The sequence below is a fragment of the Pseudorasbora parva genome, chromosome 11 (genome assembly GCF_024679245.1).
Source record: "Pseudorasbora parva isolate DD20220531a chromosome 11, ASM2467924v1, whole genome shotgun sequence".
Lineage (NCBI taxonomy): Eukaryota > Metazoa > Chordata > Actinopteri > Cypriniformes > Gobionidae > Pseudorasbora > Pseudorasbora parva.
In genome coordinates, this window is record NC_090182.1 from 38851514 (window position 1) to 38867541 (window position 16028).

A 16028-nucleotide genomic window follows, 5' to 3' on the forward strand; every position below is an offset into this window, starting at 1 on the left:
TGTTAGCATCCCATTGACTCCCATTAATTTTCGAGTCACTTTGACAGTGAATAACTTTACATCTGAGGCGTTTAAAGACTCCATTTGTCCATTGTTTATTTCTAAAGAAACACGACAATGCATAAAAGGCTCCATTACCTTGTATCTTACACTATCGCCCCGCAGAAGCTGTTTTTGTAAAAATAGGCTAACGATTGCGTCAGAAAAGCTCCACAAGTAGTAACCGAGAATACTGTCTAACACTTAATGACTGCTCTGTCAAGCCCTCGTCGTCAGTGAGGAACCTGGGTGTGCTCTTTGATACCAACCTTTCATTTGAAAGCCACGTTTCTAGCATCTGTAAAACCGCATTCTATCATCTTAAAAATATATCTAAATTACGGCACATGCTTTCAATGCAAAATGCTGAACAGTTAGTACATGCGTTCATGAGCTCAAGGCTAGATTATTGTAATGCTCTACTGGGTGGTTGCCCTGCTCGCTTAATAAACAAACTCCAGCTGGTCCAAAATGCAGCAGCTAGAGTTCTTACTAGAACCAGGAAGTATGATCATATTAGTCCAGTTCTGTCAACATTGCACTGGCTCCCTATTAAACATCGCATACATTTTAAAATCTTGCTTATTACTTACAAAGCACTAAATAGTTTAGCTCCCCGGTACTTAAGCGAGCTCTTAACGCATTATACCCCATCACGTCGATTGTTGGCCAGTTGATAATACCTAGAATATCTAAATCAACTGCAGGCGGTCGATCATTTTCCTATTTAGCTCCTAAATTGTGGAATAGTCTTCCTAGCATTGTTCGGGAAGCAGACACACTCTGTCAGTTTAAATCTAGACTAAAAACACATCTCTTTACTATGGCATACACATAGAACATTTTTAACTTTCATTATTCAATTGAATTGACTGATTGTTAGGCTGCATTAACTAGGTCAGCTGGAAACCGAGAACACTTCCCATAACACCTGATGTACTCGTTACATCATAAAAATAGTGGCATCTACGCTAATGTTAGTCTCCCTGTTTATCCCGAGGTTTATCCCGGATCTGGGCCCTGTCCGGATCGGATGGTGGACCTGCCTGGACATGACCAGCTCATCCTGGAGTGTCTGCTGAGCCGTGTCAATTGGTGTCTCCTCTGAATTTGCCTCACTGGCACGACATGCTCAAAACCCGTCTTCGGCGCAATAATTCCGATCTTTCATGTATTCATACTCTTGTGTAATCGACGCCCCATCCCATCATTTATTTCCAATAAATCTGTCTCTTCCGTGATAACCTGAAATTTTGAATATTCCAATCTAATATGATTTCTGACCTGTAAGGTTGCCAGAATAATAATCTTACACGGTGTGTTAATAGGCCAGAGGAGAACTGGCACCCCGACTGAGTCTGGTTTCTCCCAAGGTTTATTTTTCTCCATCATGCCCTGATGGAGTTTTGGTTCCTTGCCACTGTCGCCTTTGGCTTGGCTTGCTCAGTTGGGGACACTAAAAATATGATTAAAGTTATTCAACTTATTATACAAATAAAATGTATGAATTAGGTCTTATTTAATTCTATAAACTATAATACTGATCTGCCAACATTGTTGCTATATGATAAATTAAAATAAGCTGATAACATCACTGTTTTCTCCAGTACGACTGTACAGCCAAATCTAATCTTGTCGCAATATTATCCTGTTTGACACAGTGAAGCTGCTTTGACACTATCGTGATTGTAAAAGCGCTATATAAATAAAGTTGATTGATTGATTGATTGATAACCAACGCAACTCTGTCGCACAGTTGAGAAATTACCGTATAGACAGGAGGAGACACTCAGAAACAATATTTTACTGTCTATGAGACAGTCGGGGGGACGTGGAAACATAAAGTCTGATAAAGTCAAGGGATACGAATGGGGAGAAGCCAATAGTGAGTCAAAAGCAACGGGAGAAAATATTTAAACAACGTGATTCAGATTTCACTTTCCACAACTACTAGAAGACCTACAACTGTCCGACAGGTTGCTCACGTCACATCTACGTCGTCAAGCTCAGTCTGAGCCTGCGCAGTTCGCTCAGCCATCAGGAAGTGAGTGCCTCTGATTGGCCTCCTTTTTCCGCCGTTGAAGTCAATGGGAACGCTCTGTCCATTTCTTTTACTGTCTATGTTTACGAACAGGTCATTGAATCTTTGATTCAACCGGTTCATTCAAATGCTTAATCAAACATTAACACACTATTGCTGTGACATGCGTTGTGGTTCTGATGTGGAAATATGATCTTGGAATTATTTTCACTGCTATAATAGAACAAAAGCAGTTTATATTGCATCGAATGTAAGTGACTAATTTGAATTAATTGTTTATGGAACTGTCATGAAATCAGTGTCACATTTTCAGTCGGGATGGTATTCAGGAAAACAGCATGCTTGGTCGTGTCATCGAAAACAGCACTCTTGGTCGTGTGATGTTTTTTAACTGTATTATATATTATAAAATAAAAACACCTTCACATTTTGAATACTCACTGCAGTATGTTACTGAGTTTCTCTGTACAAGCAGCGTTGGCTTGTTTCCATTTCTCCTCGAGAGGCTGCGCGATTGTCAACAGCGCAACCGTCAGTTCATACATTAGACATTATTATCCATTAATTATCCGAATAAACCTTAATCTCAAGCCAATGAAACTGATCAGAAAATGTAATGAAAATGTAACGAAACATTGTAGAAATGTAGTGGAGTAGAAAGTAAAATATTTGCTGCAAAATGTAACGAAGTAAAAGTAAAAAGTATGCACTATTGATTCTACTTAAGTAAAGTACAGATACGTGAAAAATGTACTTAAGTAAAGTAACGAAGTATTTGTATTTGTACTTTGTTACATTCCACCACTGCCAGCAGCTACCTGGTTTTCCCAGGTGGTCTCCCATCCAGGTTCTGGCCAGGCTCAGCCCTGAAAGTTATGTTATAATGCTACTTTGTGCATTCACATGCCGGCTACTATGAGAAGCAGATCTTTATCAGGCATGGTAAAACATGGTACTTGCAGTAAATCAAGAAAACCTGATTTAAACTATAAGACTAACTGTGTTGAGCTGTATAACAATGATTGGTTTTCTGTCGATTAATGTATCCAAACAGTTGCTCACCTGTCTAATAAAGCTATATAAAAATATATTATTATGTTTATTTGTTTCCATGGTTTCTACAAAATGAAGGCTGCTGGTATTCTTTTCTACGAAAAGTCATTGTTAGGTTAAAATTGCTTATTTCTCTGGATTTAAACATTCTTGGAAACATTTGGGATAATGTAAGTACACAAGTCAACAAAATATATAACAATGTTCTAGTGGTTTTTGGATATTCCAAAAGTCTTACATATTGTGCCTTTAAGAGGTCATAGAAACAAATTTTCAGAATTATAAACTGTAAATGGTTACACATACCAGCATATAACAAGAACCAACATGTTGGAAATTGTCATACTAAAAATAAAGAAGCAAATTAATTAAAATAATTTTTTAATCCATTGGGTAAACACACACACACACACACAAAACATGTAGTTAATAGTTTATTTAAATATTTAACCCATGCAAGCAAGAGTAATTGTTATTCTTGCAAACACTAATGATGGGTAATAATTAACTGTTTTTTTTTTTTATACATTCATTCAGTTCAGTCTGTCCCCTCTGACCCGACGCTGGAAAACATAATTACACAGTTCCAAGTAGGCAAATGAGGTGCTCTGATTTTGAGATTCTTGTAAATCGTTTTGTTTTGCTGGCTGTTTGTGAGCCTTGTCAGACCATCAGATCTCTGGAGACAGCCCTCTGAAGAATCTCCAAGTTCATTACAAAAGCGCTCATTTTCACAAATCTAATTGCAAAAGTAATAGGTCACAGGCTGTTTCATAACACAGTCCAGCTGTCTTTTATTGCTCCCATGTCAGAGCTCCAGCAAGCATGGCATTGTATACTTTTCATCCAGGACTGCAGTTAGAGTTGGGTTTCCAAACAACAGTGTCTGGTTGTTTCCAGAGGTCACGGAGGAAGAGACTTTATCAAACTGATTTCACTTAAATTTTGCTGAAGTGAATGTTCTTACGACATATCAGATAGAGTCAAATGCACAAAGAACTTGTGAGTAAGGTCCTCGGTTTAAGTCCAGCTAAGTCGGGAGGCCTTTCTGCAGAGATGTCAAAAGTACTCGCATTCATTACTCAAGTGGAAGTATCTATACTAGGGTTTAAAAATACTTCTGTAGAAGTTCAACTCAAACTCAACTCAAGTTTTTTACTTAAGTAAAAGTGTAAAAGTACTGGTTTCAAAACTACTTCAAGTATAAAAGTAAACAGTACAGGTATAGCCCACCTCCTCAAAAAACATTTTTCTAAAGGCCATAATGACTATAATATAATATTACAATGTTAATGTTGAAAAATTTGGGACGCACTAGGCTACCTGTTTCAGCCGCATATATAACCATTGAAAATTATTGCATTTTAGTACGATGGAAATATATGTGAACTGCTGAGCATTAAAGGGTTAGTTTACCCAAAAATGAAATTTCTTTCATTAATGACTCACCCTAATGTCGTTCCACACCCGTAAGACCTCCGTTCATCCTCAGAACACAGTTTAAGATATTTTAGATTTAGTCCGAGGGCTTTCTGTCCTCTGAATGTAAGTGTATGCCCACTTGCTGTCCACGTCCAGAAGGTAATGAAAACATCATCAAAGTAGTCCATATGTGACATCAGTTGGTTAGTTAGACTCTTCTGAAGCGTCGACAATACATTTTGGTCCAAAAATAATAAAAAAATACCACTTTATTCAGCATTGTCTTTTTTACGCTCCTAGGGCCAGGCTTTGGGACAATTTTCACCTCATACCCCTTGTCGGCCGCTGACTGCTTGGTTGTCACTTTAAAAAAATAAAAAGTTTAAAAAAAATAAAAAATAAAAAGAGTCCGTACCCTCTGATTGTGAGCTACGGACTATGCCAAAGTACTTTATTGCTTACTGGGTTGTTAATAAATGGATAATTGTCACAGTATTTATTCTCCCGAGTCTTTCTGGCAGAACTGATTCATCATTGATTCAAACCTCTTTCAGCAGCTGTTGGGGTTGCTAGTTGCAGATGTCCTGAGTGTGTATATTATTATTGACAGGAATCAGGATTATATTTATAAAGAGTCTTTGAGTCACAGATGTAATCCACGTTTGAGAGTTGGTTCACTCTCCCACTCCTTACTGTAGAAACGGCTTACTGTATATATATATATATATATATATATATATATATATATATATATATATATATATATATATATATATATATATATATATATATATATATATATATATACTGTATGTATAGACATCATCTTAAACTCAATCTTGCAAAGACAGAATTACTTGTTTTCTCAACCAACCCAGCACTTCATCAAAATTTCTCCATTCAGCTTGGTTCATCGACCATAACTCCATCTAGGACAGCCAGGAACCTTGAAGTGGTGATTGATGACCAGTTAAACTTCACTGACCACATTACTGCAACAGCCCGGTCCTGCAGATTTGCTTTATACAAAATTAGTAAGATCAGACCCTTCCTATCAGAACAGGCTGCACAACTCCTGGTTCAAGCTCTTGTTCTCTCCAGACTGGACTATTGTAATGCTCTTCTGGCTGGGCTTCCAGCATGCACTATCAAACCCTTGCAGCTGATCCAGAATGCAGCGGCGAGAGTGGTCTTTAATGAGCCGAAGAGAGCGCATGTTACGCCTCTCTTCATCAAACTGCACTGGTTGCCAATGGCTGCTCGCATCAAATTCAAGGCACTAGTTATCGCCTACAAAACAACCACTGGCTCTGCACCAATATACCTAAACTCACTGTTCAGACTTACACTGCATTAACGACAACAGTTGGGGCAACAGCCTTAGTCCTAATGGGTTGTTATCATAGCTATCAAATCCAGTGTTTTGTATTTTGCGTACGTGAGTTTTTGTTGTAGATGTCTATAATAAAAAATAAATAAATAAATAAATACAAAAAATTGTGTACTGTGCTAATTAATTGAGATTTCTTACAGCTCTTACAGGTTGTTGGCCTTGTCTGTTTTGTTGCTTCTATTGCTCTCCCCTTTTTTGTAAGTCGCTTTGGATAAAAGCGTCTGCTAAATGATTAAATGTAAATGTAATGTAAATGTAATGTATGCCACTTTAACATAGCGGTCAATATACAGCTACGACGAGTTATCGCGCTAAAAAACTGGCTGTCATGAATGAGAGCGTCTGCCTGGGAACCCGCCCAATCTGGCAACACCATGTGTGATTTGTGCTTTGAATCATGTGCAAGCGATCCCAGCAAGCAATAGACGTCGTTTCACCGTCTAGGTTAACTATAGACCCGATATAGTCTGGCTAGAGTAGCACACTTTTAGCCAAAATAACCTTGAATTTGGTTACATGTAATTTTTGTCCAAATAACTTTTGGACTTTTGGTGAGATGTGTGATATTCCATCATGTAAGCAAAGTTAACAGTGATAACAAAGGTGTTTGGTTTAATTTCTTTAACATGGTATATGTGCGTAGCCACGGTTTAGCTCCTATACAGACCAGCTATTTGTAGCCCACTTTTAGTCAAAAGACAAAACTGATTAATTGTAGTTTTTGGCAATCAATCAATCAACTTTATTTATATAGCGCTTTTACAATCCCGATTGTGTCAAAGCAGCTTCACAGTGTCAAACAGGATAATATTGCGACAAAATTAGATTTGGCTGTACAGTCGTACTGGAGAAAACAGTGATGTTATCAGCTTATTTTAATTTATCATATAGCGACAATGTTGGCAGATCAGTATTATAGTTTATAGAATTAAATAAGACCTAATTCATATATTTTATTTGTATAATAAGTTGAATAACTTTAATCATATTTTTAGTGTCCCCAACTGAGCAAGGCAATGTAGCACAGAATATGGTTAATATTACATCATGTTCGCAATGTCAATAATATCTGCAAGATGTGTCATTTTATGTGATGGTCTATCTTTAGCCACGATTTAGCTCTGAATTGGATGGGCTAGCTATGTCTAGTCTGCTTAGTCCACCCATTTGTACACATTTGAATTAGTTTTAGCTTTGCTGTCCCACATAACATTCACTTAAAATGTAAGACAGTCAAAGAAAATTGTAAGCTAAATTTATTTTGTCTCTCTTTTTAAAAAATAATAAAAAATAATAATACAAACAAATTCCAACTCTCAACCACTAGATGGAAACTGTAGCCTGTATTACTGCCAATGCCAGCTATCGCAAAAAACATTGTCGGTTGGAGAGAATTTTTTTTACACAAGAGGAGGAGGAGAATGGAGCAACAGCAAAAGTTAAAGGACATTATTTGGCCTTGCAAGTATCTCTGTTTTTGTTTTGACATGTGTTCAATATACATTATTTGTTATCGTGTATGAACGGTGAGATTTTAGCTAAGTAACATTGTAGAATAAAGCCATGTGGTTAGCTTAACATGCTACATGTACATGTACCTGTAGGTACATTCAAGGGGATAAACATGAAATGTGAAACCTATTATAATTTGTTATGAAAGCCACAAATATCCTTTTACTCTTTGGATCATTATATGAAAATATGAGTCTTTGAATTGGCAAGGCAAATTTGTATTGCACATTTCACCAAGCCAAAACATTGGGGGATGTAAAAAGACAATATAAGAAGACATTGTTCTATATAAAAACAAACAAAAATAAAAACATGATAACAGGAGAGTAAACCTTACAGTGCAGTGTAAGAAATGTATCATTATTCCTTTCCAGTTAATAAAACGAAGTAGCAAACAGTAAACCTTGATTTAAAGAGTTGCCGCAGGACTGCAGGTTTTCTTTGAGTTTTTTCCAGAATATTATGTATAAAAACTGAATTCTGCTTCTCCATGTTTAGTTTTGACTCTGGGGACAGAAAGCAGACCTGTCCCAGATGGCCTGAGAGGATGGTTCATAATGCAGCAGAAGATCAGAAATATACTTTGGCCTTAAACCATTCAATGCTTTCCCAATCATCTACCTCATGGTTCTAATGCAACATAAGGGCTAAAACATCTGTTAAACCCAAAAATGAACATTGTGTCATTTATTCGCCTTCAAGTTGTTTCTTTTCTTCTGTTGAACACAAAAGAAGATATTTTGAAGAATCTGGGTAATCAAAAGCTTTATGGGCCCCATTGACTTCCATTGTATTTATTTTCCTACAATGAAAGTCAATAGCTACCATCAAATGTCTGGTTACAAACATTTTTCAAAATATATATTTTTGTGTGTTAAACAGAAGAAAGAAACCCATACAGGTTTGGAACAACTTGAGGGTGAGTAAATGATGACTATGTCTTTAAACACGTCACATACATGTACCTTAACCTTTTATTGCCCAGCTTTAGTGTGCTTCCAAGCAAAAGAGAATGACTTCATCACAATTACTTTAAGTAAAGTAAACAGTTATGATGTCAACAACGATTTTCTTGTGCAATGTTTTGTTTCTTATTTTGCAGATGCCGTGATGACTTCCCAGCGGCAACAGAGTTTGAGTTAAGGAATGCAACAAAGTATTATAAACCAACAAAAGGGTTAACTTTTTATTTGGTTATTCTTTATATATATATATATATATATATATATATATATATATATATATATATATATATATATATATATTATGTTGTTAATATTCCATATTTCTTATCCTAATTTTATATGTAATTGTATTTTAAAAAATGTATTTGGTCATTTTTATGTTTGGATCTTTTTGTATTACCTTAAGTTGTCTGTGTTGTTAATGTTCTTTTTCTAAATAAAACCTTTATATTTAATGTGTTTGGATGGATTGTTATTTTTTAGAACCTGTTATATTTGAGTGAAAATAATCCTTTAGCCATTTTGTTGTCTATTAATACTGTGTTTGACCCCTTTTGCCTTCAGAACTGCCTTAATTCTACGTGGCATTGATTCTGAAGGTGCTGAAAGCATTCTTTAGAAATGTTGGCCCATATTGATAGGATAGCATCTTGCAGTTGATGGAGATTTGTGGGATGCACATCCAGGACACAAAGCTCCCGTTCCACCACATCCCAAAGATGCTCTATTTGGGTTGAGATCTGGTGACTGTGGGGCCATTTTAGTACAGTTAACTCATTGTCATGTTCAAGAAACCAATTTGAAATGATTCAAGCTTTATGACATGGTGCATTATCCTGCTGGAGGTAGCCATCAGAAGATGGGTACATGGTGGTCATAAAGGGATGGACATGGTCAGAAACAATGCTCAGGTAGGCCGTGGCATTTAAAGTTTAAACGATTCCCAATTGGCACTAAGGGGCCTGTGTGTAAAGAAAACATCCCCCACACCATTACACCACCACCAGCAGCCTGCACAGTGGTAACAAGGCATGATGGATACATGTTCTCATTCTGTCTGACTCTGCCATCTGAATGTCTCAACCGAAATCGAGACTCATCAGACCATGCAACATTTTTCCAGTCTTAAACTACAATTTTGGTGAGCTTGTGCAAATTGTAGCCTCTTTTTCCTATTTGTAGTGGAAATGAGTGGTAACCGGTGGGGTCTTCTGCTGTTGTAGCCCATCTGCCTCAAGGTTGGTCATGTTGTGGCTTCACAAATGCTTTGCTGCATACCTCGGTTGTAACGAGTGGTTATTTCAGTCAAAGTTGCTCTTCTATCAGCTTGAATCAGTCGGCCCATTCTCCTCTGACCTCGAGCATCAACAAGGCATTTTCGCCCACAGGACTCCTGAATACTGGATGTTTTTCCCTTTTCACACCATTCTTTGTAAACCCTAGAAATGGTTGTGCGTGAAAATCCCAGTAACTGAGCAGATTGTGAAATACTCAGACCGGCCCATCTGGCACCAACAACCATGCCACACTCAAAATTGCTTAAATCACCTTTCTTTCCCATTCTGACATTCAGTTTGGAGTTCAGGAGATTGTCTTGACCAGGACTACACCCCTAAATGCATTGAAGCAACTACAATGTTGGTTGATTAGATAATTGCATTAATGAGAAATTGAACAGGTGTTCCTAATAATCCTTTAGGTGAGTGTATATTAGTAATTAGTTAGCCGTCTAATTGATGACTAGTCTATCCTTGGGCTATGGTTAGACATCTTTTAGATTTTCACTGACAGCCCAAATTTAGACTTGTTTTAGCCTAGACCCATATTTCTGTTTTAGATGTATGTAGTCATTCAATAGCCGTCTAATCTTGGGCTATGATTAGACGTCTATTAGATTTTCACTGACAGCCCAAGTTTAGCATTGATTTAGCCTAGCTGTGTTTAGACGGCTATTAGATGTCTTTTAGATGCAAAATTGCTTGCTGGGATAGATCACAGTAACCAATAGGGTTTAGCATATGCTTACACTTCTCATCCAACCACAATCAAATTCACACTATCCGGATGATGCGATTTATCTGCATTTTTTTTTAAACAAGATTAAATGAAAGAGTTGTAACGAGGCTTTTTAAAAAGTAAGCAGTAAAAAGTACAGATAATTGCGTGAAAATGTAAGGAGTAGAAGTAAAAAGAAAAGTAGGCAGAAAAAGAATTACTCCAGCATTAATTTAGATACCCAAAATTTCTACTTAAGTAAGGTAACAAAGTATTTTTACTTCGTTACTTGACACCTCTGCCTTTCTGTGAGGAGTTTGCATGTTCTCCCTGGGCCTCATTCATAAAATGTTGCAAAGAAACAGTCCTACGTATGATCTAAGATCATTTCTGAAATGTGTTTAGGCCTACATGTGATTCCCAAAAATCAACGTACGCACAAAAAAACATGAACGTCACTCTTTCGCATGTGAAATCTATAAATCACAAATAATCTTGAATTTGTCCGGAGCTCAATAGTTTCAGATGTCCGCCTTGTAAACGCCCCTAATTAATATCATTAGCATATAAAAGAGCATTCAACATCCACATTTATGTGGACATGTGAACCGATTAAAGGGTATTTAATTCATGCTTTAAATTTAAATATAATTATACAAATCTACATTTCAGCAGTACTTTCAAACTTTTGTAGAGCACTTAGTTTGTATATAATGTCAGATTTTACACAATATTTTTAAAAAAAATCTGTTTGTTGACAATAACAATATATAGCTAAAACAGGCTACCTTCAGTAAAAACTAATTTGAACTAAAAAACTAATACCTTCAATAAAACTTTGACTAATTATAAACTTAAAATTAAACATGGACAACAATGTGAATGCCAATTTAACCTAAACCGCATAATTTGCTTTCATTTCCATACAAAAATGGCTTTTTCCAAAGCTCAGATTTATGTTAAGAAAATGTATGCAAATTTGTGCATAATTAATAAGATTTGACATGAGATTTGATATGACTCTTGCACACACACAAAAAAAAATTATATATATATATATATATATATATATATATATATATATATATATATATATATATATATATATATATATATATATATATATATATATATATATATATATATTATAAGGTTTGCAATTCAACGTAATCAATTAACTGGGAAAGTATGATTATATATACGGTAGGCCCATTAGTGTTGTTGTTTTGTTTTTTGTAGCGTTCATCTGGGTGTCTTTGCACTTGTTCATCCAGCGGTTTGCCAGATATTGTTTTGGTTGCTTTTTCACAATTTTAGCAACTGAATATTTGGAAGTCAATTTGCAGCATTTTAAACAAGAAAACCCTCTATCAAACACTCACACATTATCAGCAGGCGTGATTACTCACATTCTCACTGTGCTTATGGAAATCAATGATTATTATCCAGAGCAGTGATCCCTAACCACGTGTGCATTGATTCCGTGTTTGAAATCACCCTACATAATGGAGTTAATACAAACCATTTATCATCACCCACTCTAATTTTTTTCTAGATGTTTGTCTTTTTGGACTTGGGAATAAATGTTAAAATAGTATGACGTTTAATGTTAGTTGCAACAATCCATGACCATGGTTTTGGTCAGTTAATGTCAGTGTTGGGAGAAACACATTAGAAGTAACATGAGTAACTAAAGTAACACATTACTTTTAATTTTATAAAATACCAGAGTTACCCTTTTAAACAAAGTACATTTTCTTTTTTTTTCTGACAGCTCTCCTGTCCTCGTGTTGAGATAAATCATGAGTAAATGCAGAGGCATTGCTGTGTGAAGTGTGAACATGACGGTTAGTGAAGTTCTAGACTAATGTGAGCATGCATTTACTCATCTCACAAACTTAAAACAGTGAGACGAAAATGCTGAATATTACACAAACCTGTAATAATTAAATATTAAATAACACAAATATACTTCGGCCTGGTTTCTCTGACAGGGCTTATTAAGCCAGGATTAGCCCTTAGTTGGACCTCTAAGTAGCTTTTATAAACGTAGAAAAAATACATCACTTGTGTGCATCTTAAGACAAAACAATGGCACTGATATACTTTAAGATATGTCATTGCAAGTTTCTTTAAATTAAAAACAGCTCAAACATGCAATTTAGTCTGGGACTATAAACCTTGTCCGTAAAACCAGGCCTTTATGTATTTATTCTCACTTAATATTCTCGCTTAATAACCATTATATGTTCATAAGTGTATGTTTATTTAATTCATGTGAAGTCTAATGTTTTTAGTTCTTATTTTTAATAATAAAAAGATAAATTAAAATAACAGAAATCATCGTCCGCCCATAGTTCATGTGTCTTTGTTTACCAGGATGTTCTTGATGTAAAGTTTTAGGGTGCTATAACTATATATTATCAAGTCATGTAAAGAGTTTTTTGTATTTAAAGGAAGTGTATTGTGGCCATAACGAGTTCTGTAATCCCTTTCAAATGACTGTAGATCCCCTCTCCCCCTCCCCCTGACTCGGGGTTGCCAGATATGCTGCAGGATCCAGCAGGAACGTTTGTAGCTGCAGCTGTGGTAACTAGAGCAGATCTGGCAACCCGGATGCAGAAACACTACTGACTTTGTGATTGGTCGATAGGTGGAGGGCGGAGCTTCAGGCCAAAACACAACATGTCAACATCAGTTGAGGGCTGCCAAAACAACATTTACATGACAATACCCTGGGCGGACTGCTGTTGTCAATGATACTTAAATTAACATTATTTATTAATTTCGAGTGACATATCAGGGCCATTTTATGTTTAACTGAAATACATTTCTTACACCGTTCCTTTAAATATTTGGTATTTTGTTTGTTTACATTGATGTTAAAATTAGATTGTCAGAGTTGTGACATTTTGCTAAAACACTGGTGGTCACTTTCAGATGTTGTAGTGATGCTTTCTTTTCCCAGAAAGAATGTGAAACACACAAATGGTATCATTCTCAGTTTTCGAATAATTTGTAAAAAAATATATAATTAAAATAGATAAGAGCAATATCGCATTGAATATTGCATTATTTAACAAGGTATTGCATTTCGCATTTTCTTCACTATCACATAGCCCTATTACATGATGGTGAATATATGTCCAAATTACATTTATACACTACAGAACATACATTTTTAGTGATTATGAAGTAATTACTTATTCAAATAAGTAGCAACTCAAGAGAATATTTTTGAGTAATTTCCTTTATATTCGCCAGAAATTTAACTTTTTTGTGTGTTATTAAACAAGCAAACCCTGCACAGGTAAAAAAAAATATATATAATAATAATAACACAAAAGTAACGCAATGCATTACTTTCCATAATAAGTAACTAGTTACTTATTTAAAGGGGTAGAGCAATATTGCAGGCCTACTTTTCAAATACATTTTCCGCAACACTGGTTATTGCTTTTTTTCTTTTTAGTTTATCTATTGAAAGTCGTTTGAGAGGAGCAATTTAGATTATTTTAATTAGGACATTTTAAATACTTCAATACACAGAATCAGCTGGTGGGCAAGAAAAGCAAAGTTAGTCTGGTCTGAGCAATTAAAATATCAGCTTCAATCAGCCTGTGGATTCTTCTCCGACTGCCCTGACCTTGCTTTTAGTCGACAAGGAAAAAAAGAGAGACAGCAGTGGAATTTTCCAGACCAGCTGGCAATGAAGCCTGTCTGCTGAAGCTGAATATATTGGCGGTCCCAAAGGATCCCCTCAGTATAACACTCCTGCTGCACTCTTATAAGAACACACTTGAAAAAGGACAGACACACAGACACAAATAATGCGCTTGCTTTGTTTTCTTGTTTTTCCTTTTGAGAGAAAGCGAGAAAATGTATTTATGTTGTCACATAAATATTGAATGCATTCCTTCAAAAATAATTCATACTCTGCAGGAGTAAACAGTGTGGCATCTAACGCGAAAGAGTGCAGGGAATCCAAAATAAACCTGAAAAGAGAAAGCAGGTAGGAGTGTTTAAAATGCAGACTTGTGGCATGAAATGAGTCTGGGGAGAAAACGCTAGGTGACGTCACAGCACGAACGCTGCTAATCGAATAGAAGACGCTGCTGTAATCGCTTTTCCTTTTTTAAACGTTGGCCAAAACATTCATCACTGTTAAACTATTCTCTGAGGTGTATCCGGGCAACATCATTTGCAAGTTTTCACATTTAAGCATCTAATTACCTTGGCAACGGTGCAGTGGGAGCGCATGACTTGAAATTCTATAGGCCTATTTGAGTTGATTTTCATCACGCTGCCTGGGAAAACAAGAGCTTTAGTGCTGGCAGAGTCTCCGTCGGCCTCCAAGACAAAATACAATTACGACTTAGTGACCTGATAAATTACTAAAGCAGAGTGTTGTCTGAGCAGAGCTTTCTTGAATTAAACTCATTTCTCACTTAAGTTGACGTTACATCATTTCCATGTATCACATTCTGAACAGAAAGAGAAAATTAAGTCAATGGACTTATCATGATAGGATATATTTATCATGATATTATCTTGTATTCCGATGTTTTCCAATATGAGGTATATGATTAATTATTAAATCAATCAATCAAAACAAATCAGTACAAAACTCTCTCTTTTGAATAAGGGATGAAAGCCCTTTTAAAAGAAACATTGATGCTTAAAATAGGAATAATGCAAAACAGGTACAGTATTTTTTTTAATAATGCCGTTAAAGATTATTTTCCTGATTTGTTGTAATGTTGCTCAAAATTATAGATCGTTTCCGCCACAGAATAAAAAAATCTAAAAAGGTTATTGCGACTTTTTATCTAACATTTTATTTATCTTGTTTTCAGAATTGTAAAATATAAAGTCAGAATTGCTAGATATAAAGTCAGAATTGCTAGATATAAAGTCAGAATTGCGAGATATAAAGTCAGAATTGAGAGATAAAGTCAGAATTGCGAGATATAAAGTCAGAATTGCGAGATATAAAGTCAGAATTGCGAGATATAAAGTCAGAATTGCGAGATATAAAGTCTGAATTGCGAGATATAAAGTCAGAATTGCGAGATATAAAGTCTGAATTGCGAGATATAAAGTCTGAATTGTGAGATATAAAGTCAGAATTGCGAGATATAAAGTCAGAATTGCGAGATATAAAGTCAGAATTGCGAGATATAAAGTCAGAATTGCTAGATATAAAGTCAGAATTGCTAGATATAAAGTCAGAATTGCGAGATATAAAGTCAGAATTGCGAGATAAAGTCAGAATTGCGAGATATAAAGTCAGAATTGAGAGATATAAAGTCAGAATTGAGAGATATAAAGTCAGAATTGCGAGATATAAAGTCTGAATTGAGAGATAAAGTCAGAATTGCGAGATATAAAGTCAGAATTGCGAGATATAAAGTCAGAATTGAGAGATATAAAGTCAGAATTGCGAGATATAAAGTCTGAATTGCGAGATATAAAGTCAGAATTGCGAGATATAAAGTCAGAATTGCGAGATATAAAGTCTGAATTGTGAGATATAAAGTCAGAATTGCGAGATATAAAGTCAGAATTGCGAGATATAAAGTCTGAATTGTGAGATATAAAGTCAGAA